Source organism: Hemicordylus capensis, chromosome 4 (genome assembly GCF_027244095.1).
Source record: "Hemicordylus capensis ecotype Gifberg chromosome 4, rHemCap1.1.pri, whole genome shotgun sequence".
NCBI lineage: Eukaryota > Metazoa > Chordata > Lepidosauria > Squamata > Cordylidae > Hemicordylus > Hemicordylus capensis.
In genome coordinates this window covers 274,562,263-274,586,918 of record NC_069660.1, presented here as the reverse complement: position 1 = coordinate 274,586,918, position 24,656 = coordinate 274,562,263, and the positions used below count along the sequence as shown (strand labels likewise).

General features: G+C 45.2%; 1 protein-coding gene across 1 annotated transcript in view; it reads right to left on the bottom strand.

Annotated features, from left to right (window-relative positions):
- STMN2 (stathmin 2) overlaps window positions 1-24,656 on the bottom strand; it is a 57,436-nt gene that overhangs the window by 17,070 nt on the left and 15,710 nt on the right. The gene's annotated exons all lie outside the window — the stretch shown is intronic.

The window sequence follows — 24,656 nt, the reverse complement described above, 5'->3', positions numbered from 1 at the left end:
TCATAGACGTTAAAGCGGCTTTTGACTTTATCTCACGAGTCAAATTGTGGGAGGAGCTGGAAGCCTCCACGATTGATCGGCGACTGTTATTTCTAATTCACATGTTAGAAACCGGCATGATGCTTAGGTAAAGGTGAGGTAAAACCCCCAGGGGCCATTGAAAACGTGCCACTGAAACAGGTCTCACAGGTCTCACAGGTGCCATTGAAACACGGAAGGGCATAAAGCAAAGCTGCATACTGGCCCCACTCTTATTTAACTTCTACATCAACACCATGGTGGGCTGGATCAACAATCTAGAGTTTCACCCCCCCAAAACTAGCAGGAGCCCATATTTCCTCCCTACTATACATAGATGATGCAGCAATACTCTCAAGGGCCCACATTGCTCTTAAATGAACACTGAGGGCCTCAGCACCATACTGCAAAGAAGATGTGCTGGAACTTAACTACCATAAAACCAAAATCATGGCCTTTGCCCAAAGGTCTAAGACTGACTCTTGGCATATAGACGGGCACAGGATTGAACAGGTCCCTTGCTTTAATTATCTGGGGGTAGTCCTTCACTCCATTGCCACCAGAAGGGCACATGGGGACTACGTTGCTTTAAACATACAGAGGAGTTCTTCTGCCATCCTTAAATTTCTTTGGACAAGAGGTGACCACTACATAACCGCAATGCCTAAATTGTAGTAAGCCAAACCACGAGCACCAGGGGCGTAGCGAGGTTGGAGGGGGCCCAGAGACAAGATTTTAAAATGGGCCCCTCACTGATACACACACACAAACACACTTCACAATATATTGTGCACTCACACTCACATCCCCATTATTAATACGGTGAATATCTAGTTCACATTGAATCTAGTTTTTTTACTCTCTGCTCCTGCCAATCTCCAAGAGACTCAACATAATTCATAGGGGTTGCAACATGGGCGGGTGGGGAGTCATGTGATGTGACTCTGGGGGGCCCCTTGAGGCAGTGGGGCCCCAAGACGACTGCCTCCCCTTGCCTAATGGTAGTTACGCCCCTGACGAGCACTGTTTCTCTATGGTGCCCAGTGTGGTCCCTTCTCCAACTTTGCTCCACTGGAGTACATGCAATCAAAGTTCTTAAGAGCAGCCCTTCAAGTCCCAAGATATCTCTAATGTTACCCTGCAATTGGAGACTGGCCTGATGAAAGTGGAGGCAAGGGTATGGATTACCATTCTCAACTACTGGCTCAGGTTAACTCACTGCCCCCTTGGTCATGCCCCCTAACCCTGAGTGATGACTTCCACTCCAGCGGGAAACGGTCAATAAGGACTAAATTATTGTCTCTGGGCCTATCCCCTCACTCCTTAGATAGCATGGGCTATGATCCGGCCAAGACTCTCATCAAACAGCACATTACGGACATAGAGTGTCGAACTGATATAGGCAGGGCTCCAAATTTCCTCACCAGTGAGGGACTTAGATATTCTGCCTCTCCTGTGGCATACCTAACTCAGCTGGAAGTTCCAAAGCACAGGAGGGCCTTCATGCTGGCGCGCTGCCATATTCTCCTCTCAGCAGTGCTCGAGGGACATTACAGGAAGATCCCATTTCCGGAATGACATTGCCCCAGTGACTCTGGGCAAGTAGCAACAACTGAGCACGTCCTCCTTCAGTGCTCATTTTCAGAGATATCTGCTCCACCCTCATTCAACCACTATTACATAAATATCTAGATCATACGGACCAATTTTACACCTCCCTACTGCTTTCCGACTCCAACACTGACATCACCTATTAATTTGCCAGGTTCTGTGTGGCAGTGATTAAAATCTGGCGGTTGACGTCCTCCTGCCCAGCAGCTGACTTTATGGACTAATTTCAGCATGCCCTCTGCCTGCTGCCTCAGAGTGATTCATAGCAGCCCCGCACTCCTTCATCTCTACAACTCGACAGCATTCTGACTTGTTACCCTGCCCTAAAACTTCTATCATACTATAGTTGCCCCTGCATGATTGTATATGTCTTTTAATAACTTTTTAATGCCTCTTATAGAACTTTATAATGCATTTTTTGCCTCTTTCTATGCCTCTTTCTCTTAATTTTATTTCTACTCCTGATTTTTATAGCTTTTTAGGATATGCTTGTGGTGGTGTTCACCCACAGGCTTCTAATATTTACTCCTTTTTAACCATAGCTTTGTTTTGAATTTTACTTATGGCCTTAAAATAGGTTTGTATCTTGTATTTAGTCATTTATCTACAGGCTTTTAATATTTGTTATTTTATGTAATCACCCTTTTAACTTCATGCTGGTCTAAGACCGTAATATTGATTGATTGATATTCCTGGCCCCTGTTATAAATACTTCTTTGATAAATGCTAAGGCTAGTGGTTTCAGTTTCAACAAAGCAGGCAACTGAAATAAAGTTATTTAGTTTCAATAAACCATTTAGGCAGTACAGTAAATCATGTGTTTGTTTGTTTCAAACCCTTAATTGTCTGTCTTGAATAAGAGGTATGCCAGCCATCTTCCTGTAGCAACTTGGCTAAGTATCTATTAAAATATATTTTTACCAAGATCCAAAGTGTACTTTGGGAATATTCAGCACCTTTGTTTTCCAGTGCAACTATTCTACTGGCAGATTCTGAGCTATTATAATAAACTAAAACTCTTTTTAATTAAAAAAAATTTTGCCATGTGGAACTGATGTTCATGGAACCTATCCAAGGCCTCTTGTACACTTCTTTGGATTTAGACTTTTGATTAGAATATAATACAACTCTGAATAGCATGCAGAATATTTGAGGAAATATATTTACGCAGGGCTTTATTTATAAAAGACTTAATGGAATACACACCATAGATCTAGATAACTAGAATTTCTAATAACTGGGAACAATCTAGCTTTCTCTGGACTCACAAATGAGGGATGTGTTTACAAGGTCTGAGATTCTTCCAAAGGGACCTTTGTTGAGATTTGCCAAACAATAGAGGTGATGAAAACACTGGTGAATGCAAAGATACTACCAAATAATTATTCATAAGATGAGAGCTAACTAGTAGGTACTCATATAATTTGTGACAAACTATCTAAATGTGTTATATCAAAGAATTTAAAAAAAACCCTCTGCATTAAAAAGAATGTCAGCCTATTGATACAAACAAACTGGAGTGTGGTGTGGTATCTGTCCCTTAGGAATATGGTTCAAAACAGACAAACCTTTCTTACCTCTTACTTTTGTATTGAGCTTGCAACAAAAACACATTGATGGTGGACATGCTTTTCCATTATGGACAATGAGAGAATTAGTATGCTTTATCATGCCTTGAGAAATAGCTGTCAGCTCCATTTTCATCATGATTGTCATTCCTTGGCCTAGTGACTCCTCCAGCTATGTTTCCTCCTCGGCCTGAATAATCCTGCCAAATTATGGAGGCTGCTGCAATACTTCCATTGAAACATATGGCTGCCACAGGAACGATTTAACACAAAAGCCTTCATCACAGATGCACGAGGTGTGAGGATGGTGACTAAGGGGTTATGCCAAAGGCTTCATAAAAGAGGTGGATTTTGAAAAGAAATTCAAGGTACATTTGAGTAAGGGTCCTTAGGAAGTAAGAGAAGTGGCACGACAGGGATTTTGGGAGAAAGTTCCAGACACATTAGGGAACATGAGAGCTGGAAGTAACATCGATAGGATATAAGCACTGGTGGTACAAAGCCATAGCTGAGTGCTAGAACATCTGTTTTGCATGTGGAAGGTCCCAAATTCAATCCCTGGCATCTCCAGCTAGGGCTGGGAAAGGGCTCATCCTGAAACTTCAGAGAGCTGCTGTTGTTGGCTGTCACAGGATGTGGTGACAGCCAACAACTGGATGGCTTTAAGAGGGGTTTGGATGACTTCATGGAGGAGAGGTCTATCAATGGCTACTAGTCAGAGGACTGTGGGCCACCTCCAGCCTCAAAGGCAGGATGCCTCTGAGTACCAGTTGAAGGGGAGTAATGGTAGGAGAGAGGGCATGCCCTCAACTCCTGTCTGTGGCTTCCAGCGGCATCTGGTGGGCCACTGTGCGAAACAGGATGCTGGACTAGATGGGCCTTGGGCCTGATCCAGCAGGGCTGTTCTTATGTTCTTATGTTCAGTCAGTGTTGACAACAGTGAGCTAGATGGACCAATGGTCTGACTCTGTATAAGGCAGTTTCTATGTTGCTATGTAAGGCCATGTTGTGCATTGAGCTAAGGCCAAGGACGTTGTGTGGCAGTGACTGATGTCAACTGATATTGCAGAGATAAGTTAGTGGTGGTGTTTTGTTTCCTATGGACAGCATCCCACTTAGTCATGACTAAGCACCATTGAAATCAATGAGACAAATGACTAATTCAGTCCCATTAATTTCAGTTAGACACTATCTTAATCTGCCCTAATGCTTTTAATTGCCTTAATATTTTACACAGTATTTACAATGTGTTTTCAACTGATCAGAATTGTTTATGCTAATGAATATAAACGTCCTTGAGAACTCTGTTATAAAGGTGAGGCATAATTATTAATAATTATAAATATATAAACATAGCTAGAATATAATAACTACTCTTAATAATTGTGTGTGTAAAATTCACATTAGGGAATTTCACACTCTGATCAAATACAATGATGCAATGATTATCAAGGAAATCTGGAGACATGCATGATACCACATTGATAAATCAACAATCTGACTCGTGCCATATCAAATCAAGATGGCCCAAGTCTTCTTTCCTGTGCCTGTTCTACACAAATTCATGGCACCCTTCACACACAGCTGTCTATAGCAGGGCTTCTCACACTTGGGTCCCCAGATGTCAGACTACAGCGACCATCATTTCCAGGCACAATGGTTGAGAACAACCCCTGCCCTATGGCAGGATCCTACATGACAAGGTGCTGCCTGTGAAAAGGGACAGTGCTATGGACAGGGCTAATCACATGCCTCTTTCCACACAATCATCATCCTTGTTCCCATGTGGCTGCATCATTCACATACAGCTATATGGGAGAAGCAGATCCCACACTGGCTACATGGGATGGAGTGCATGCACCATTTCTTCTTGGACATTTTGCCTGTTTTTTGTTTTTTGTTTTAGCAGCAATTTAATAGGGTTCTATTCAAAACTTGTTTTCTGTGAGAGGAAGAATTTTCAATCCTGCAATGGGGCAATGATTTTTGCCAATTCTCCTTTCCTTAGCTAGCCCTCGAGCCACATATAATCTTGTTCCAAATCCTGTCTTCCATATGGTGGGAGAACCCACAGGAGCAGATTTGGGGGGGGGGGCTGCTGAGGAAAGCGGGGATCAGCAGAAATCAGTTCCTTTTCCACCATATGGAAGACAGGATTCGGCTATGACCCAATAGCACCTAAGTGACATTGATTGGCAACTAAGTTTATGATTGGCTCCAGTGACATGAAGTTTATGATTGGCACCAATGGTAGGTTTCCTTCTGAGACTAATGGGAGCATGGGGGCCACACTTTCATTGTGGCATGAAAGGAAATGATTAAATGCCCTTTCCTTGTGCACAGTAGTCCTGATTCCCCTTGCAGGTGCTATCTTACTTTTGAAAAGAAAAGATGGAGGGCCAAACCATACATTTAATGTAATGAGTTATACCATCAAATTGGGTTGTCGCTCAGTTATGCCTGTAGTGCCAGATGTATTGATTGAAGGCACAAAGCGACTGCTGATTCCTTTGTGGTGCTTTTTGGTGGGTTCAAAGCATAACTTGGGCCAGGCTCACCACCATATTCATTATATAGGGTGTCTTTCAGTATGTTTGAATTCCTGACCCTGAATGCAGTTTCATTTTCTGCTTTGAGAAAGGCACCACAAGAAGCAAGAGAGGAAGAGAGAAAGAGAGAAAGAGAGAGAAAGTTTCAGATTAGATGGAGAATGAAATACAAGCCACACAAGGGCCATATTTCCTTAGTGTACCATAACTGTATTTACATTGAGCTCTTGGTGATTCATTGATGAAAGCAGTCTTTTGAATGTTGAAGGTTAGTGATTCAGATGTGCTGTGTGCTTTTAGGTTTGTTATTCAGTCATTCTGAAGCCTGTGTGTGTGTGTGTGTGTGTGTGTGTGTGTGTGTGTTTAGCCCGCTTTCCAGTAGCTTATGAAATCACCCGGTATTCCATGTGTGTATCCTCCCCACTCCCCTCACCACCTATCAACTTTGCAACGCCTGGGCCAATATAAACCAAATCGGGTACAGCTTTAGGCACACCTCAATGGCGCTGTTTGTGGTGATGTCATCCAACCCAATTCAAGATGGCAGACACATGAACACTGGAGGTACAAGTGGGCTAACTTGTGGAGCATCTAACTGATTTGAACCAAATTTGGTCCACTTGTAGGGATACTGAGAGGAAAGTGGGCAGATTAGGTCTTACTAGAACCACTTGTTTAATTGTCAAACTGACACATACATGCTTCGCTGGTAATTTTTTATGGCCCAATTCAGACATAACATGAAAACGGAGGTGGTGAACCCACAGTTTCAATCTGAAATTTTAAATTGCACCACAGATGTTCTTCCAACCATGCCCCGCCAACCTCTGGTTCCAGGAGAGGGGAGCCCCTCCCTACTCCTTGCGCACTGAGGCCAATCCCAGCAAGCTCCATGGCCACGCTGTGGGCAAAGCATCAGCACACCAGTGGAGCAGCCATGATTGGCCATGACATTGAAGGGGGCATACCAAGCGGGATAGTGCATTTTTTGAGCCATCCACCTACCATCAGCACTGAAAGGGCATTTAGATCCCATTAAATGCCATGCCAGCACTTGTTTAGGCAGAAATGACAACACCGCCCTCCAAAGAGCCCTGCACCTAAATAGTCCCACACAATCATGATTTTGGGGTGGGTGGGTGGATATTGGGGGGCATGATTTCCTTGTTACTTAGGATAGGGAAACAGGAAGACTTGCTAGGAGGGAATATGTATATGAGGGAGGCCAAAGGATCTATGGTGTGTGTGTCTGTCCCACAGTGACCTAGGATGCTATTGTGAGAGATCACCACATCAAAGCAGTCCATGCAGACCAAACTACATTCTTGCTCTGCTAGCAGCTTGCTGCCAGTAGGCTGTTCTTCTCATGAGAGGACCATTCTACTGGGGAGGACCATGTGGCTGAAACCCCTAGGTCTCCCATTGGACTGCATGCTCATGAGTTGCGCTAACCCAACAATGGGGTTCCCATGCTTGTGTGGGCCCCCAACTCTCCATGGTAAAAGATAGAACAGAAGTGCTGCAACACCCCTTTCCTGTGAAGCTTTACACGCACCCAAAGAGGATTTAGACACTCCATGTATTGGAGCCTGGCTGTGTGTGCAGCCGGGGGGGGGGGGGGGGACACATTGGGTGAATGGATCTTTAAACCCATTCAAAATTCTTGGGTTCGGTCCAGCGTTGAACTGTATACAGATCTGCTGGCAAAGGGAGTTGCAGGAGAGAGGAGCCCTGATCTCCCAGGACCCTGGGAGAATGAGGGCACTGTTTGGGGGTACAATCAAGGGTACACATGCCCACATGTATGGACGGGCTGGCAGAGGGCAAGCTTTGACAGCTACATGGTGGCAGTCACCAAGACAGGGAAAGCAATCACCAGGGTACTCGTCCATGCAGCTTTCCTCTATACAGCAACCTGGCTCGATACAGAGCCCCAATGGCCTGACACTCCTGTGAGAAAGTGGTCTGTGGGAGAAGAGGTTGTTTTGTCATCACACATTAGAGATCTTGCTTGGCAATTCTCTCCCCTCCCCTCTGACAGTTCTTCTCATGAATTGTGAGGGGGTGTCTCCATGACCTGGCACTCTCTTGAGCCACCTCAATCTGCCTCTGGTTGTCATCCATTGACCTCACATATGTCAAATTGATCCTTTGGCTCGGGCACTGCTGACCCTGGTGACTGGGCCTGCTTATGAGTAAGACTAGGGACTGCAAACCCCCAAGGGGGAGGGTCTGGGCCCCATTCCTCAACCTTTCTGTGAAAAAAAAAAATAGACTTGGCTGTTTGAGAATCCCTAGTTGAGGCTTCCTTTTAAACCCAATGCCGGGCACACACCCCAGACATTTGTTCCCCTCCCAGTGCTGTGATGGGGTGCACTGCTTATGTTGCCAGCTGCAGTGTTTGTGCTTGTGAACATACATCATTGTCACTTCATTCTTGGGGAGCAAAGCACTTACTGCCCATCCTGTCATCCCATCCCCTTTCCACCAGGTAGAGGGGAGCGAGGGACAGAGTGGGAAGAGAGCATGCCCCTGTGTGACTGCCGCTGAACAGGCTGACAAACCTGGGATGGGACCTGGCAGAGTCCCTGTTGTTGGTCAACTCCATAGGTGGATAGGTGACAGGAGTGGCAGGGCTGCTGTTTGGAGAGGTGGCCAGCAAGAAGCGCCACAGCCATGGAGTGGCCAGGTTCCCAGGTGGGAATTTATGATGTCAGTTTAAAAATCGGCATGAAGGTATGGTTATAGTGGCATTTGGGATTGAATGTAACACTTTGGCAGCCAAACCAGAGGTCTCGGTGGCGAACTTTTGTGAAAACTGAAGGTTCAAATTGGAGTCCAGTGAGCCAAACCACAGGCCACCTTCAGCTCAAAACTGCAGATTAGGGGTGTGCACGGAACCGCGGAGCTGCGGTCCGGCACTGGGGTGGGGGGTTCCATTAAGGGCGGGGGGGTTCTTTGCAAAGTTCTTTGCAAAGTTCTTTGCAAAAGTAAAAGTACTTTTGCAGCCTAGCAGGGAAGGGGGTGGGAGGACATCTCCCTGCCGCCCGTTTCCCTGCCGGTCTGCAAAAGTACTTTTACTTTTGCAAAGAACTTTGCAAAGAAGAAACAGTTCTTTGCAAAGTTCTTTGCAAAAGTAAAAGTACTTTTGCAGACCGGCAGGGAAATGGGCAGCGGGGAGATGTCCTCCCGCCCCCTTCCCTGCTAGGCTGCAAAAGACTTTAGGAAGGCTTCTGCGCGCGCACGCGCAGAAGCCTTCCTAAAGTCTTTTGCAGCCTAGCAGGGAAGGGGGCGGGAGGACATCTCCCCGCCGCCCGCCCGCCCGCGTCTTAATGTTATCGGGCATGATTTAAGGGCCCGGGGTGAGATTTAAGGGGGTGGGAGGGGGCTTCAAGGCAGCAGCAGGGGGCCAGGGCTTCAAGGGGGCAGCCATTTTTTAAAATTGGAGGAGCAATTTTTTCAATAATTACGGCGGCAGTGTGTGGAAAGCGCGGGAGGGGTAAGTAAAGCCCCCCCGCCCTTAATGGAAGCCCCCAAACTCCCCACCCGAACCAAAACCACCCCGTGACCGGACCGGTCTGGAGGCCTTTAGAATGGCCTCCGAACCGGTCTGTGCACATTCCTACTGCAGATGTAATGGAGTTCCAACCTCTGCCCCATTTAACTCCAGTTTTGTGTTACGTCTGAATTCGGCTTATGTGCGTGTATATGTACAGACAAAGGAAACTGCATACTTCTGATCAAACACAATGAAGACATTATAATCAAAGAAACTGCATTCAAATAACAGAGACACACAGAAATACTGAAGCTAGCCGTGCACTCCCTCAAATGTTTCTGTTTTTAAAATACTGTCAAATCCAATACTTTGTCTAGATTGCTCCACAAAATAGAGCTACAATTATTATATTAAAAAAAATAGTAACATTGTCACAAGGGGAACTGATGTTTGTCATTTAATTAGCAAAGAGTGTTCTAATTTGAAAAAGGTGTTCTGTTCCTCTGCTCTGTGAAATGTGTCACAATAACACAAATGAGAAACTTGAGCCACCTTTGGACATCATGCTGAACCTGAGGCAACCATGCCAGAGGTTCAGGTTTGTTGTCATCCAAATGTGGCAACCTGAGGTTCCATAAGAAAAGTGACCTGAGGTTTCCAACCCCAAACCTGAATTCGAGCCCTCAGTTGCGCTTTGGTTTTGCTGTTGAAATCTTTGGTCAGAAAGCGGCATCATGTTGTCTGAAGGCTGCCACTGTTTGAAACCAGAATTGAGAGTAGGAAGCTCTTCCCTCTCCCCTTATCCAATTGGCTGCTGTGGCTTTCCTTCATGGGAAGGAGGAAGCCTGTGAAGCCAATTCCTCCCCCCGCCCCGCTTTCAGTCTCCCAGACTCCATATTGGGATTGTCTGGGATCATGGGGTGGGGGGAATGAGGGCAAACTGTGGATCCGTTGGATCCGTGGTTTGCTGTTATGTGTGAAAGCAGCCTGAGACTCTGAGGCACAACTTGCCTATGACTTCAACATCTTCTGCATGATCCCCACCTCATGTTATCATCTGAGGAGGTCCTTCTCCAGTTACCACTGGTAGGTCTGGTGGCGACTCAGAGGCAGGCCTTCTCTGTAGCTGCTCCTGGGCTGTGGAATGCACTCCCGGAAGACATCCATAATTTGAATTCATTATTGGCCTTCAAGAGAGCTCCCAAAACCTCTCTGTTTGGCCTGGCCTTCCAGGGTTTTTAATTTCTTGTAAATGTTTTTAATTTGCTGTAGCCTGGTTTTCTAGGGTTTTTAAACTGTTTTAATGTTTTAACTGTTAATTGTTTTATGGTGTTTTACAGTCTCTGTTTTTAATTGTTTTGTTCTGTTTTAACGTAAACCGCTCTGAGCCATTTTTTGGAAGGGCGGTATAGAAATAGAATACATAAGTAAACAAACAAACAAACAAACAAACATGAGCCAGTAGTGTTTGGGCCTTGGTTTCACTGATCCAAAATCAAGTATTTATCCATAGACTACATGCCACCTCTGAGAATCCACAGTGCACATACATGTCTCCATCCACTCTCAACATACCACACAATACATATGGTGAGCAGAGCTATAACATACAAAAGGTACTGCACTGAGCTTAGAGAAATGAAATAGGTTACTTTTCTTATTATAGAATGATTCTATATTACCAGAATCAGTCCTAGAAGAGCTTTCATTCGTTTAGGACATGTTGATATTATCCAGATTGAGCCATGGAACAACTGGATAGCCTCCTGGTTGATTTCTGGCATGTTGAATCAATACCACATGGAAAATACAAGCAAGAATGATGTTTGTGTATAAGATGTGTGACTAGCCACTTGGCAAGAAGCTGTCAGTCACCATGTTGTAATGTAGTCCATCCACCATGTGGAGTGTCCATTCATTATCATTGTTAGAGATGACCAAAATGACCAAATGTTCGTGGTAAAAGAAAGCAGAAATGAAGAAAATCAGTGTAAAAATAGGTGATGTGAAGTCAGTTGATTTTAAGTAGAGTTTTTTAAGTAGAGTTGTAGAGATTGTTGAATCATTCAGTCTTGGGACTGGTCTCATCTTGCAGTTCATGGAGAAGCCAGCATCCAAATGTATTTTTCAGTGATCCCTACATGGATTCCATTATGTGTAGGGCTATTCTGTATACTATGGTCATCCACATGGAGGCTTTTGAAAGATGCTCCTATGAGAACAGGTTCTCTATGGGCTGGGTCATGCCTATAGGTCCATCACTCGATTTCTTTAAACTTGATTTGTGTATTTTTGACCTGTGGCAGCAGCAGTATGTGTGGACTGATTCCATTGTAAAGACTGTATTTATGGTGATACTTGTCTATCATGTCAGATCTTTGACAGACTAGTCACAGCTGATGTTTATGGCGAACATGCATATGTGAATCAGTCCTAAGTGGTAGGTTTTTTGTGTTATACTGCTTACTATGTAAACCCTCTGTGTGGCACTACACCACTGACACAGTGTGTGGAGATTCTTCATACAAGGCAGAGGATGCATATGGTAGGTAGTACTATGAGTTACAAGCCTCCTAATGGCACAGCGGGGAAGTAACTTGTCTAGGGAGCAAGAGGTTGCTGGTTCGAATCCTCGCTGGCATGTTCCCCAGACTATGGGAAACACCTCTATCGGGCAGCAGGGATATAGGAAGATGCTGAAAGGCATCATCTCATACTGCACGGGAGATGGCAATGGTAAACCCCTTCTGTATTCTATCAAAGAAAACCACGGGGCTCAGTGGTTGCCAGGAGTCGACACCGACTCGACGGTACAACTTTACTTTACTATGAGTTACAGCCACTCCAAAGGAGCCTGTCCAAAGTAAAAGCATTTTTTAAACAGCTCCATGACCTAGGTCCCAGGACTCAATGGTGACAAATTGCAGCAGTAGAGTGGAGTCTGGGATGCCAAGGGCTCTGAGTTTGGAAGAGACTTTCTCTGGAGGAAGTCACTTGGGAACTCCTGATGCTCCCTCCATCCCCTGCACCTGAAAATGTCTCCATGACAGACTTCCTTCTTGCATAGTGATCCTTATCCAAATTAACTGTCCCCTCCTGATTTCATTATCACACCAGTCTGAGAGGGGCCTACTAGGTATGTCAGGTTATCTATCAAAATGTATTTGTGGTTTGCATTCATGTCACACTCCTCCAGACCGGATTCAAACTGACCTGGCCCAGGCTGAGGCTTGGCTGAACCGGGTCCGGTCTGGTGCGGCCACTGAGCTGGCTGAGCTAGCTCATGGGCCAGCTCAGGGGATATACTTGTAAAGGGGAATCCAGCTGGGATCCCCTAGACTTAAGAAGTGGGGCTGGAAAAGGGGAATATTTACCCTTCGTTTCCTGGCAGGAATGGCAGAGGTGGGGGTGACAACATTGGAGCAGATGGGGGGGGCATCCGACCCACCCACCCACCTCAGCCTCTCAAATGATAGGCCGGGCCGACTGAGGCCTAATTCAGGCCTCTGTACATGCAGCAGCCCAAATGCCAGGCCTGGCTCAATGAGAGCCAGCTCGCATATCCCTAGCCCAACATCACCCAATGCAAAGCCCCCTGCTGCTCCACAAAGCCTCCTGCTCCTCACCATTGCCATGTGTGGGTTGGCTTCCATGTGTGGCACTCTCAGTGATGTCCCATGCACTGGCCACCACCAGTGCTCGCCACCACCAATGCTACTCCTCCTGCCACCACTGTCACTTTCTGGCTGGCTCTTGTGGTGGTGAGCAGATGGATGGCCTTTTCCTTTTTCATGTGAGCAACGGAGGAAAAAGTCCATGGTGCTGCTCGCTGCCGCAAGAGCTGGCTGAGAAACGGTGGTTGCACATGAGTCCTGATGGGGCAGCAGAGGGAGGAGGAGCAGTGAGTGGTGGTGGCAGCAAAACGAGTGGAGCTGAGGGGGTTAGCAGCACCAGCTCCCACATGGAAACAGCAGGGTGGCAGTGAAGGGGCTTTTACATCAGGTGGATATTGTTGCAGGGGAAAGGAGAAGGTCCCTTGTTGGCCCCTCTTCTTGGGAGGGCCCCGGGTGGCTCATGTTCTTTAAACACATCTTCCCAATTACAGTTACGTCCCTCTCTGCTGCTAACTGCACATGCTATGATATGTGATCTGAGACAACAATGATCAAGTAGCCCAATGCTAAGTGAGTGGATGCTTGAGTTCCTTCAGGGTTTTACACAAGGAATTAGAAATTTGCTGGATTTATGATACATATAAGCCCACAAAAATGGACACAAAGAGTACTTGCACTCAGTTTTCAGCATCTGTAAACTAACATTGATGGAGATCTGATGGATATACTAATAAACCAGTAGTCATTTCAGTGGGAATTTTGCAAAAGCTGAATTATGTTTTTAAGGTACACATTAAGGTGTGAATACTGATTTTTCACTTGGCTTTCTGATGCCAAAATGGTAATACGAGGCCTGAATTTTTTTTATTTTTACTGTATTTTCTATTCACGCAGTTCTACTGTAGCAAGCTACAGAAAACCCATTTATAGACTCATAATTGTTATGGTTGTTCCTGATGTGAGTTAATGGGATAATTTTGCTGAGCTAATGCACACACTTGGTTAAAATGAAATTTTAATGGAGGTTTCTATTTTCCACCAGGGGAAGCAAAGCCACTTGCACTGCTTTTGATGTGACTGAGAACAGAGGTGTATATGTTGCCACTCATTTGATGCAGACAGATATGAAAACCAACATGTTAAGCGACCTTTATAATTGATTTATATTTCAGCCAACCATATTTCAAGAAGCATCAGAAAGAAGCTACAAGATGTCTGATTCTGGGCTTTGTCTGGGGCACCGAATGGCTTTATTGGACTAAACTGCTGTCATCCCCACCCATATGGGCTTGCGATGGTAGCTGTGTGTAAAGGAATTGCAATCCAATAATGTTTGGGAACCCCTGGTGCAGATGATTCCCTGTAAAGCAGGGGAGGCCAAACTGAGGGTCTCCAGATGTTGTTGAACTACAACTCCCATCATACCTAGCCACAATCGGGGGCGGAACTGTCATCGTGCTCATGGGTTCAGAGAACCCACGTGCAACTGCCACTGAGGCTGCCTCCAGCACTGACTTTACCAAGCCATTTTTTGTTGTTGTTTTTTAAAAAGGATTCAGATTTTAATTGATTTTATTTATTTGGGGCAATTTTGGATAAAGTCTTAATTTTCAACTTCGGATTTGCACAGACCTGCAATCTGCCCACCCTGTGAGAACATTTAGATAGGCTCTGCTCTCCTGTGTATGCAGCTGCCTTCTGTGGTGAATTTTTGAAGCAACGTGAAGCAGGGCTTTCTCATTCCTGGCTCCCACTCAATCTTTCTCACTTAGGAGATTCAACTAACATCCTCTCTTTTAATGTTCTGGTGGCTTGTTAAAACTTGGTTATATTAGCAGGCTTTCTTTTACCTTTTGTAACTCTCTTGATGCTCTTTTTATTCTGTCTTTCTGATGTTTTTGCTCTTCAGTCTTGGCTTTTTGTCTCTTCTGTACCACTTTAGCATAAAGTGAAGTGAAGTAAACTGTTCGGCCCAGAGACGCAAGTTTTGGGCGGTATAGCAATGTTATTAAATAAATAAATAAGTAAGTAAGTAAAGTAAAAAGTAAAGTAAAGTGTGTTGTCGAGTTGGTGTTGATTCCTGGCACCCACAGAGCCACCTTGGTGGTGGGGTAGAAGCACACCCTTTAGTGGCCCAGAATAAACTGGTCAAACCTAGACATCATGCACTGCTACTTCTGAAAGTAAATGGTTGCAGTGAAGAATCAGTTGGAGAGTTTGAGCCCAGCACTATCCATCCAGGCCTGTTGCTTAGCAGGACCCTCTTTTAGGCTGGGCCTTAAAGGAGAATTTTGGGTCAGAGCACTAAATGTGACAGAGCAGGAAATACAACTCATCAAAAATAGCAATTTGGAACAGTGTTTAAAGTAACCGGAGTCTCAGAGCCCCTCCAGGATGTGGAGGTTAAGCAGTATTTTACTACTACATCAATAAGAGAATTGGGTGTTGACTCGACAGAAGCTCCAATAGATGGCACTGCTAAAACAACAACTGGAACATACAATCCTGAAATATGCAAGTGTGTTTTCAGGCCCCAATCAAGAGATTGGAAGATATGACCAAGTGTACCATAAGATTGTACTGAAGTCTGAGAGTGACCAGTGAGATAGCCTCCATGTCAGATTCCTCTGGCATATCAGGCCTCAGTGAAGGAAAGTTTGAACGATGGATTGATAGAACAATCTAGATCTCCTTGGGTTTGCCCAGTAGTGATTGTAAAGAAGCCTAATGGAGATTTGAGAATATGGCCGCATTCACACGTAATGGGGGACCGGAGTTGGAATGACCCGTGATTTCCTTACCGTTCCATCTGAAACCAGACAATGCTGGTCCTGTCCATAGCATGACCTGAAGTCGCGCTGACAAGACTCCATTTTGAACCCTCCAATTCGAACCTTTGGTAGTGAGTTTCACTGCTCCAAACTGAGGATCCATGGAGCCTCCTTTTCATCCGAATACAGCATTGGAGGCTGCATTCGGCCTCCCGAATTGAGCTCCTCCCTCTCTCCCTCCCTGATTGGCTGTGCGGACTGTCCTTCAAGCAAGTAGGAAGCCTTCTCAGCCAGCTCCCCTGTCTCTCTGACACTTTCCAGTACATCTGGATGTGGATGGGAGAGCAGGGGGAGGTGGTGTGGAACTGTGGGTCCATTGGACCCATGGTTCTGCATTGCATGTGAATGCGGCCTATGTGTTGATTCTCTCTTCTATCCGTTCAGTCGTGTCCAACTCTCAGTCACTATGGATCAATGCACTCCATGCCGTCCTATCTCGTACAGCTTTTTTTTATTCCACCATGGTCATTCCAGTGTCATTTTTTATAATATCCAGCCACCGAGTACAAGGCTGTCCCCTTCTCCTTCTCCCGCTGATGTGTTGATTACAGACGGCTTAATAAATGGTTCAAAATAGTTATCAGCTTCCTAACATGTTAGACACTTTGGATAAAATGTCAGGAGCAATTTTTTTTAGCTGTTTTGATTTGGTTTTTCTGGGTATCATCAGATTCTGGTGGCACCAGATGACAAGGAAAAAAACAGCCTTCGTTACACTCTATGGACTCTTTCAGTTCTGCAGGATGCCTTTTGGACCTGAATGCTCCAAGTACCTTTCAAAGGGTTGTTAATGGTCTTACTAGGGTGCTGAAGACTGAAGATATTCTTATCTATTTGGACGACTTCATTTGTTTTCATAAAATGTGGACAGAACATCTGATGGGCCTGGAATGGATTCTCAGCCTATTCAAGGAGTTTGGCTTTAAATTGACAGGCAATAAAAGTCTGTTTGCAAGAAGTTGCATCATCTTTCTGGGACATATTGTCAGTGATAAAAGGCTGTAGCCTCATCCCCAGAAGCTGGATGTGATTAAATCATGGTCGGTACCTGCAAATTTGGAAGAGCTGCAATGATTCCTTAGTTTCTATGGATTTTACTGACGTTTTGTGAAAGACTTCTCTGAGAAAGCAGCACCTTTGTACCATCTCACCAAGAATAGCTTCACCTGGGATGCTGGACACCAGAAAGCATTTGAGTCAATAAAGGAGGGTCTGCTGAATTGTGTGATTCTCCAATTTCTAGCTCCTTCTTGCCCATTCATGGTCACCTGTGATGCCTCCAAAGTGCTATTGGGTTTTGCCTTAGAACAGATGGATGAGTGGGGCAGGCTCTGGCCAGTAGCATCTGGGGGCCAGAATTTGAATGCAAGAGAAACTCAGTATTCTGCAACTGAGCTGGAGTGCCTGGCCATTGTGGAGGCCCTTAAAACATACTGACCTTATTTATTGGGCACAGAATTCACAGTGTACACAGACCATAGTGCTTTGCAGTGCCTACTTACCAAACACAATCCAGAGGGTTGCCTGTGGTGCTGGATCCACAAACTGTCTGAATACAACTTCACGATCTATATATATAATTCTCTAAGGTGTACTCATGGCTAATCCTATGCGTAGCACCTCTCGCAAGATTTCCTGGCTGGGCAGAACAGAGCAGAGCAGAGCGCAGCAGGGGGAGCCTCTCTCTGAGCCAGCCTGACAAGGAAGGAGGGAGGTCAAGGAGGCGGCAGCAGAGCCACTGCAAGCCTGCAAGTGGGAGAGTGCACATCAGCTCCAACTGCCTGCCTCCTCATGAGGACAGCCAAGCAGGCGATGGCACGGGTGGCGAAACCAGGGCTGAAGGGATGGGGGAGAGAACGAACTGGCTGAAGGGATGGGAAAGAGAACAAACTGGCTGAAAGGATGGAGGGAGAGAACAAACTGGTTGAAGGGATGGAGGGAGAGAACGAACTGGCCGAAGGCATGAGGGGAGAGAACGAACTGGCTGAAGGGATGGGGGGAGAGAACAAACTGGCTGAAGGGATGGGGGAGAGGACTAACTGGCTGAAGGGATGGGGATGAGAATGAACTGGTTGAAGGGATGGAAGAGAGAATGAACTGGCTGAAGGGATGGGGGAGAGAACGAACTGGCTGAAGGGATGGGGACGAAATGAAGATGGGGCAGGGAGCTGGACTGGTTGGTGGTGGTGGGGAGATAGGGAGAACTAGGGGCGCAGATGCTCTGCACCGGTCAGCTAGTTCACCATAAACCTGGCAAGCAGAATGTAGTGGCTGGATGCTCTCAGCCATATAGCAGCAGTGAAAACAGATGCCACATGATCTTGGAAAGAAGTTTGCCAGGATCAGTGTAGGGATGCTGAACTGTGCATCATCCATCAACAGCTTCACTGGAAGCGACCTAGCCTAGGGAGTTTCAACTCCATCCAAAAGCACTTATCCATTGAACCTGTAACCAATTTATTGGTTTATGAGGGACACAAAGTTATCATGCCAGTTTCTTTGAAAGGACAGTGCCCAAATACTGGCACGATAATGATACAGTGGGTCACTTGGGGTATGAGAAGACCCTTGACCAGGTTTCCGGGAAGTGTTTTTTTTTTTTTTTTGGCTTGAGATGGTGGTGGATGTTAAACAGTGGGTGCAGCCTTGTCTTACCTGCCAGCAGAAGAAGGCCCTGGCTAGGGGGAAAAGGACTCCATTAGGGGAAATGCCACAGCCTACTAAGCCCTGGGAGTATATTAAAATAGATCTGAAAGGCCCACTTCCTGAAACATCCACTGGGAATCAGTATAGGTTAGTGGTGTATGGTAGGGATGTGAAAACAGGCTTGAATCCAAACCTGTTCAACATTGAACTGACTCGGTTCAAAGGTTTGAGTTCAAGCCAAACCATCCCCAGTTCAGCTTGACCCCAGACCAACTCCCCCCCCCCACCCAGTTCAGAGGTTCATTGAGCCTTTTTGTAAAACAAAATTTGGGGTGGGTCTTTTTAAAAAACTTACCCCCTCTGGGGGCTTTTCCAAGGTGGCAGGGGGTCCACAGAGGTTCCCCCTCCCCCCGCCAGCCTTCCTCATTTAAAAAAAGCACCTGGTTCAGGTGTCTTCAGTCCTATCTGGGCCACTCAGGGTCCGACTGCACAGGTAGAGTGGCCTCCAAAATGGCCGCTGCACAGGGGAAAAGACCCGGAAAGGGCCGAAGACACCCAAACTGGGTGGTTTTTTTAAATGAAGAAGGCTGGCGGGGGAGGAGGGAACCTCCACAGACACCCCACCACCACCTTGGAGAAACCCCCGGAGGGGGTAAGCTTTAAAAAATGCAAATTTTAAATTTTTTTTCCAAAAAAGCTCGATGAGCCCCCCGAATCGAGCCGAACAGGAGGGACTTTGAAGAGGGTAAAAACAAACTGGTCCAGTCCAGTCCAGGTCCAGCTCAAACTCGAACCAAACTGAGCTAGGTGGTTTTGTGTACACCCCTAGTGCATGATGCCTTTTTGAATTATGTTGTGGCACAATGTCTTAAAAACAAAAAGACTGAGATGGTGACTGATGTACTTATGAAATCCACTGTGTTGCAGTTTGGTTCCCCAAACTGTGTTTGCAGTGATCAAGGGAAAGAATTTGAATCACTGCTGCTCCAGGAAGTCTGCCAACAGCTCCAGATTACCAAGGTGAAGACTAGTGTGGCCCATCCTGCTAACAATGGGGGTGGTGAGTGAATGAACTGGACCATTGGTTCCATGCTTAGGGTTCTCGTTAATGAGGACCAGACTGATTATTTAAAAGTTCCATATTTTGTTTTTGCATGCAATACTAAGTCTGCATTTCACGATTCAATACTCACCCTATGAGATTATTGTTGGCCTCTGCAAACCCATGCTCCCATGTGCCTTGGTGTTCCAGCAACAAGACCAGCCTAAGCTTCTACTCCCAACAGAGGGCGATGTTTCTGCACATGCTTATGTTAGCGACTTTCAGGATGCTTTTGCTCATATCAAACAACAAATGAAGGGTAAATGGGAGTGCCAGAGAGCCAGCGTGGTGCATTGGTTAGAGTGCTGGACTAGGACCGAGGAGACCTGAGTTCAAATCCCCATTCAGCCATGATACTGCTGGGTAACTCTGGGCGAGTCACTTCTCTCTCAGCCTAACCTACTTCACAGGGTTGTTGTGAGGAGAAACCTAAGTATGTAGTACACAGCTCTGGGCTCCTTGGAAGAAGAGACGTATATAAAATGTAAAAAATAAAATAATAAAATAAAATAACTTGTTAAAGACAAAATGAACTCACTGCGGTGGGTTAGTGCCACCTTCTTGAGACTGTTGCAGCTGAGAGGGGAGACACCTACACTTGCTCAAGGGGGCCCCACTTTTGAGGAGGAATTGCCAGGAACCTTTAGTAACCCTGAACGAAGGCCACTAGAAAATAACATGAGTGCTGAACCACTCTGCCCAAATAACTCAGAATCAGTGATACATGTCCATCCCTGGAATACAGAACTTGGGTGGGCAGGAAAATACAAAAGTCCTATTGGCTAGCTGACTATGAACATTCTTAATTTGTGAGGTGCTTACTTTAGGAGAGGGAAGTTGTAATGATTGTATAAGTGACACTGCCAACCAATAGGTGGTGCTGTTCCATGCTTTACTGTTTAGTAAGGTTCTATATCTTGTCCTAGCTGTTCTGTTCTACTGTTATTACTCTGAGAGGGTTTCCCTCCAAAGTGAGGCCTGTGTGAAGAATTGCAGGCCCATAATAAAGTTCTCCTGTTAACCAGTGTTGCACTATTCCTGGACTGGCATAGGACAGGTGCCATCTTGGCTGTGACGCAGGGCCAGTTTGATGATGTGTTGGAAGCAGCCCCCAACCACATGCAACATGGGATATGAGTGCAGATATCCTGTTCCACATGCATCATCCTATAGCCTCATAATTGCATGGGGAAGTTCATCCAAACCACTGTTCAGTTTAATGTGGTACTTAAATTACATGTGAGGGGTGACTTAGGTTATGCTTTTTAACCAGCTCCTGTCCCATGTGATGAGAGATGTGAATCCACGTCACCTCTGGCTTGACAACCTGGGGCATCACTGCCTAGTTGTGTGTGTGTGTGTGTGTGTGTGTGTGTAGTTGATCTGAACCACTCCTCCATGCACGATTTAAAAACTACTTAAAAATAAGTCCTGATTTGTTCAGATTCATAGTCCAAGTTGCTATGCATACTCATGTTAATTGTTGCACCCTATCTGTTTATATATCCAGGTCTATTATAATATGCAGCTGAACACATTTTGTGCAGTGCAAAACAAATTTGTGCAGCGGGAATCAAGCTTTTCTGCAGTTGAGCCTAGGGAGTTTGATAATGAAATTGTTTGTTTCTTATAAGAAAAGAGAAAAAGAAACAATATAAAGAAGAATATTGTTTCTTTTCAATCTTCATAACTGTGTACAAAAATATAAAGCTATATTAGTCTTCCCAACTCACCCCATTCTTTGCAAGGCACCTCCCCACCTTGCTTCTCGAGCCCCATACAGATGTTATGAGCGCTGTGGGCACTCATGATTAGAAAGGGAAGAGCAAGGAGGAAGTCCCACCCTGCTGCTTTGCTCACCTTCTCCTACAGGGTGCACATGCTGACAGCACATTTTATCCGAAGGGGGAGATGTTGGAGCTAGGACCCTGGCACTATCAGCTCTCAGCTGCAATGTCTCACAGTGACCCAGGGGGTGGGGTGCAGGGTTATGGTCATGGATAACAATGCTGGACTCCTCTCCTCAGTCTTAGTCTCCACTTTGTCTCTCCAGAGATGGCTGTTTGTTTTAGTCTCTCTTCAGCCATGAGCTACAGCTGAAATGAAGCTGCAGGCTTTTTCACATTTGTTTGTATCCTTTTCTTTAAACAAATCCTTGTAGTTCTTCAGTGCTAAAGAACTGTCTCCAGACCTCTTGCTTTGCTGCTTTCCCACCAACTGGTTTTGCTTTGCTATTTGGGGACTGAACTGCCATTCTTTCCCTTCAGGAGGCACCATAAGCATGTTCACCAGAGATTCCATGAGCTGCAACCTGGATCAATCCATGTTGCAGCTCATGGAATAGCTAACAAACACGTTCATGGTGCCTCGCCTTTCAGACTAACAGTGCTGCAAGTGTGTGCATCCCATGGGAGGAAGTGACAGCGGCGGGGTGGGGCAGGAGTTCCTCTCCACTTTTCCTGCTCTAAGCATGAGCTCCTGCAGTACTCATAATGTCTGTATTATGGGACTTCTGTGTCTGGCTTATTTTTCCCTCCCTGCCTGCCTCCCTCTCTTTTATTTTACCCCTGTCTCTTTCATTCTCATTTCCCTTCCATCTTTCTTCTTGTATCTTAGAAACTTCTGGAATAAGAGGATGCTCATGCAGGTAGGCTGCGCATAGACACAGACACACTTTACAGGTGTGCACAAAAGAAGGAAACACAGTCACTGGCCACTACTAATAAAGAAAAGAAAGACAGAGAATGAGACAACATCAATGGGATACAGAAGGGAGTGAAAAAGGTGGTGGCTCAATGGCCTAACGAGATCTACATGAGTTTAACTGATGCTTCTTGTAGACTCCTCTTTGGAAGGGCTCAACGGCATCCTAACAGTGAATACTTTGCAATTACAAAATATATACCTGTGTGCCAGACAAAACACAAACAGCCCTACCCCAAACCTTCACACACACAGTCAAGATTCATTTATGCACTATATGCACCATACTGGAATCTAAATATAGAAAGAGGTGTTTTAATCTTTGAATTGTATTGAGATCGATAATGATTTCTGAACAATTTCAGGAAGTCTAAGATTCTTGCTATTGTTCTTGCCAAGTAATTACCTTGACAATTCATTTTAGTGATGGATGGTTGGTATAAAAATAATCCTCATAGATTTAACCTAGATAAACTACAAATATTTTATAGTGCTATGAAGAGCCGGGTTTACGCTGAAAGAGCTACTTATTTTAAGAAAATAATCCTGATAATATGGCATGATCTCCAAGTATAATTTTCAGCATTTGGTATAAAAATACAAATGCAAAACTCAAAATATTCACAACCAATTCCATTCTTCCTGCTTCACATATGCTATTGTAAATGCAGACACAACTACATAATAGCACAGAGCGAGATTAAAATAAATCCTGGTTTTGTTTTTGGATTTTAAATTGCTCTAGGATATTTTAACAAAAAACCTCTTATCAGCCTAAACATGGTTGGGTTAGACAGCATGCAAATGCTTCTGGCTGTCATCTATGAATAGGATACAAAAGCTCAGAATAAATGCCTTATTATTCTACAGCTGAGCAAAATGTGCTCAGAAATGTCTCCAGAACAGTCTAAGGCATACAAAAGCCATGTAAATTTATTCAGACTTCCATTCAGAATGGGTTAAATTAAGAGTATCTATTTTTAGATTTTGGATTGCACTAGGATATCTTAACAAAAAAACTTTGTCAGTGGGACTGAGCGACTCAGATCTGAGGCAATGTACATATAGTAGTGGTTGGAGAGAGGCAGTCGTCTTTCAGAGGGGTGAATGTGCTATGTGGGGGCCATTGTTGCCCATGGTGTTCCCATGGAACTCACTATTATCCATGTTAATAAGTCCAGCACATTTTCAAAGACTTTAAGGCAGTGGGAGCACCAGAAAGGGGGCGGGGGGGGGGGGAGGAAAGGATACAGAAGGGGCCAAGTGCATTTCTGGGTGGGCGAGTTGTGTCTCACATGTTAGAAACAGAAATAGTAGTATATTTCACATTAACACTCTCCTCCTGAACAGATCTTAACATAAATAAATTGTATGGAGTTCATAAATAGGGGGCAAATAGGGGGGCAAACTACTTGTATGGGTGATTGCTTGACCCCCTGAGTCACCCCTGCATGAAGGTGGTATTCCAGAGATATTGTTGCCTATTGAGACATGCAATCATTTCTTATGTCCCACAACAACCCCAGCTAAGTGAGTAGAAGCACCTTTAAAAGTGGTGATTCTCTTTACATTTCTCAGCAGAAGAGCCATGGGCCCTATTCAAGCCCAACAAAGCATCCCTCCAGGGGCTGCTACTGGTGTCTACCTTAAGTTTCTTTTTAGATGTTGAGCCCTTTTGAGACAGGGAACCCTCTTAGTCATTATTCATTTTTCTATGTAGTCCACTTTGAGGATTTTTGTTGAAAAGTGGTATATTGTCTGTCCAACAGGGACAGTCATTGTATGTCCATCAGGGTTTTCAGGACGTTGCAGTACAACAAGAAACTTCAAGGCTGATCTGGCTCCTGTTATATATGCTTTGGCTACATCCAAGTGAGATGATTGCAAAGCACTAGACTAGTTCACATGATCCTCCTCAGGGTAGGCGGAGCACCCAGCCAGGGTAGGAGAGCTGGGCGCACTCCTGATCCATTGTCATGTGATCTAAAAAAACAGGGAGGAGGAGGGGAGAGTGATCGTGTCAGAGGCAGGAGCTAGGTTGGACTGTCTTTCATCCACCCTTGGTATGGAATGCTGGGAAGAGTCTCTAGGGTAGGATGTGTCTGTCCAACCCAACTCCTTCCTCCCATATGGCCACTCTACCCTCCTCCAACCTTGCTTTTTTAGTTCACACAACCATGGATTGGGGGATATATCTGGTTCTCCTACCCAGGTGGGTATTGTGTGAACCAGCCTACTCTATGTGGGACTATCTTGACAAATGTTTGGAAATGCCAAATGGTATATAATGCTGTTGCCAGGCTGTCAATTCAGCCCTCTTATTTGTATCTGCTACTATCCAAACTGTGCTACCTAATGGTGCAGTGGGGAAATGACTTGATTAGCAAGCCAGAGGTTGCTGGTTCGAATCTCCGCTGGTATGTTTCCCAGACTATGGGAAACACATATATCGGGCAGCAGCAATATAAGAAGATGCTGAAAAGCATAATCTCATACTGTGCAGGAGATAAGAACA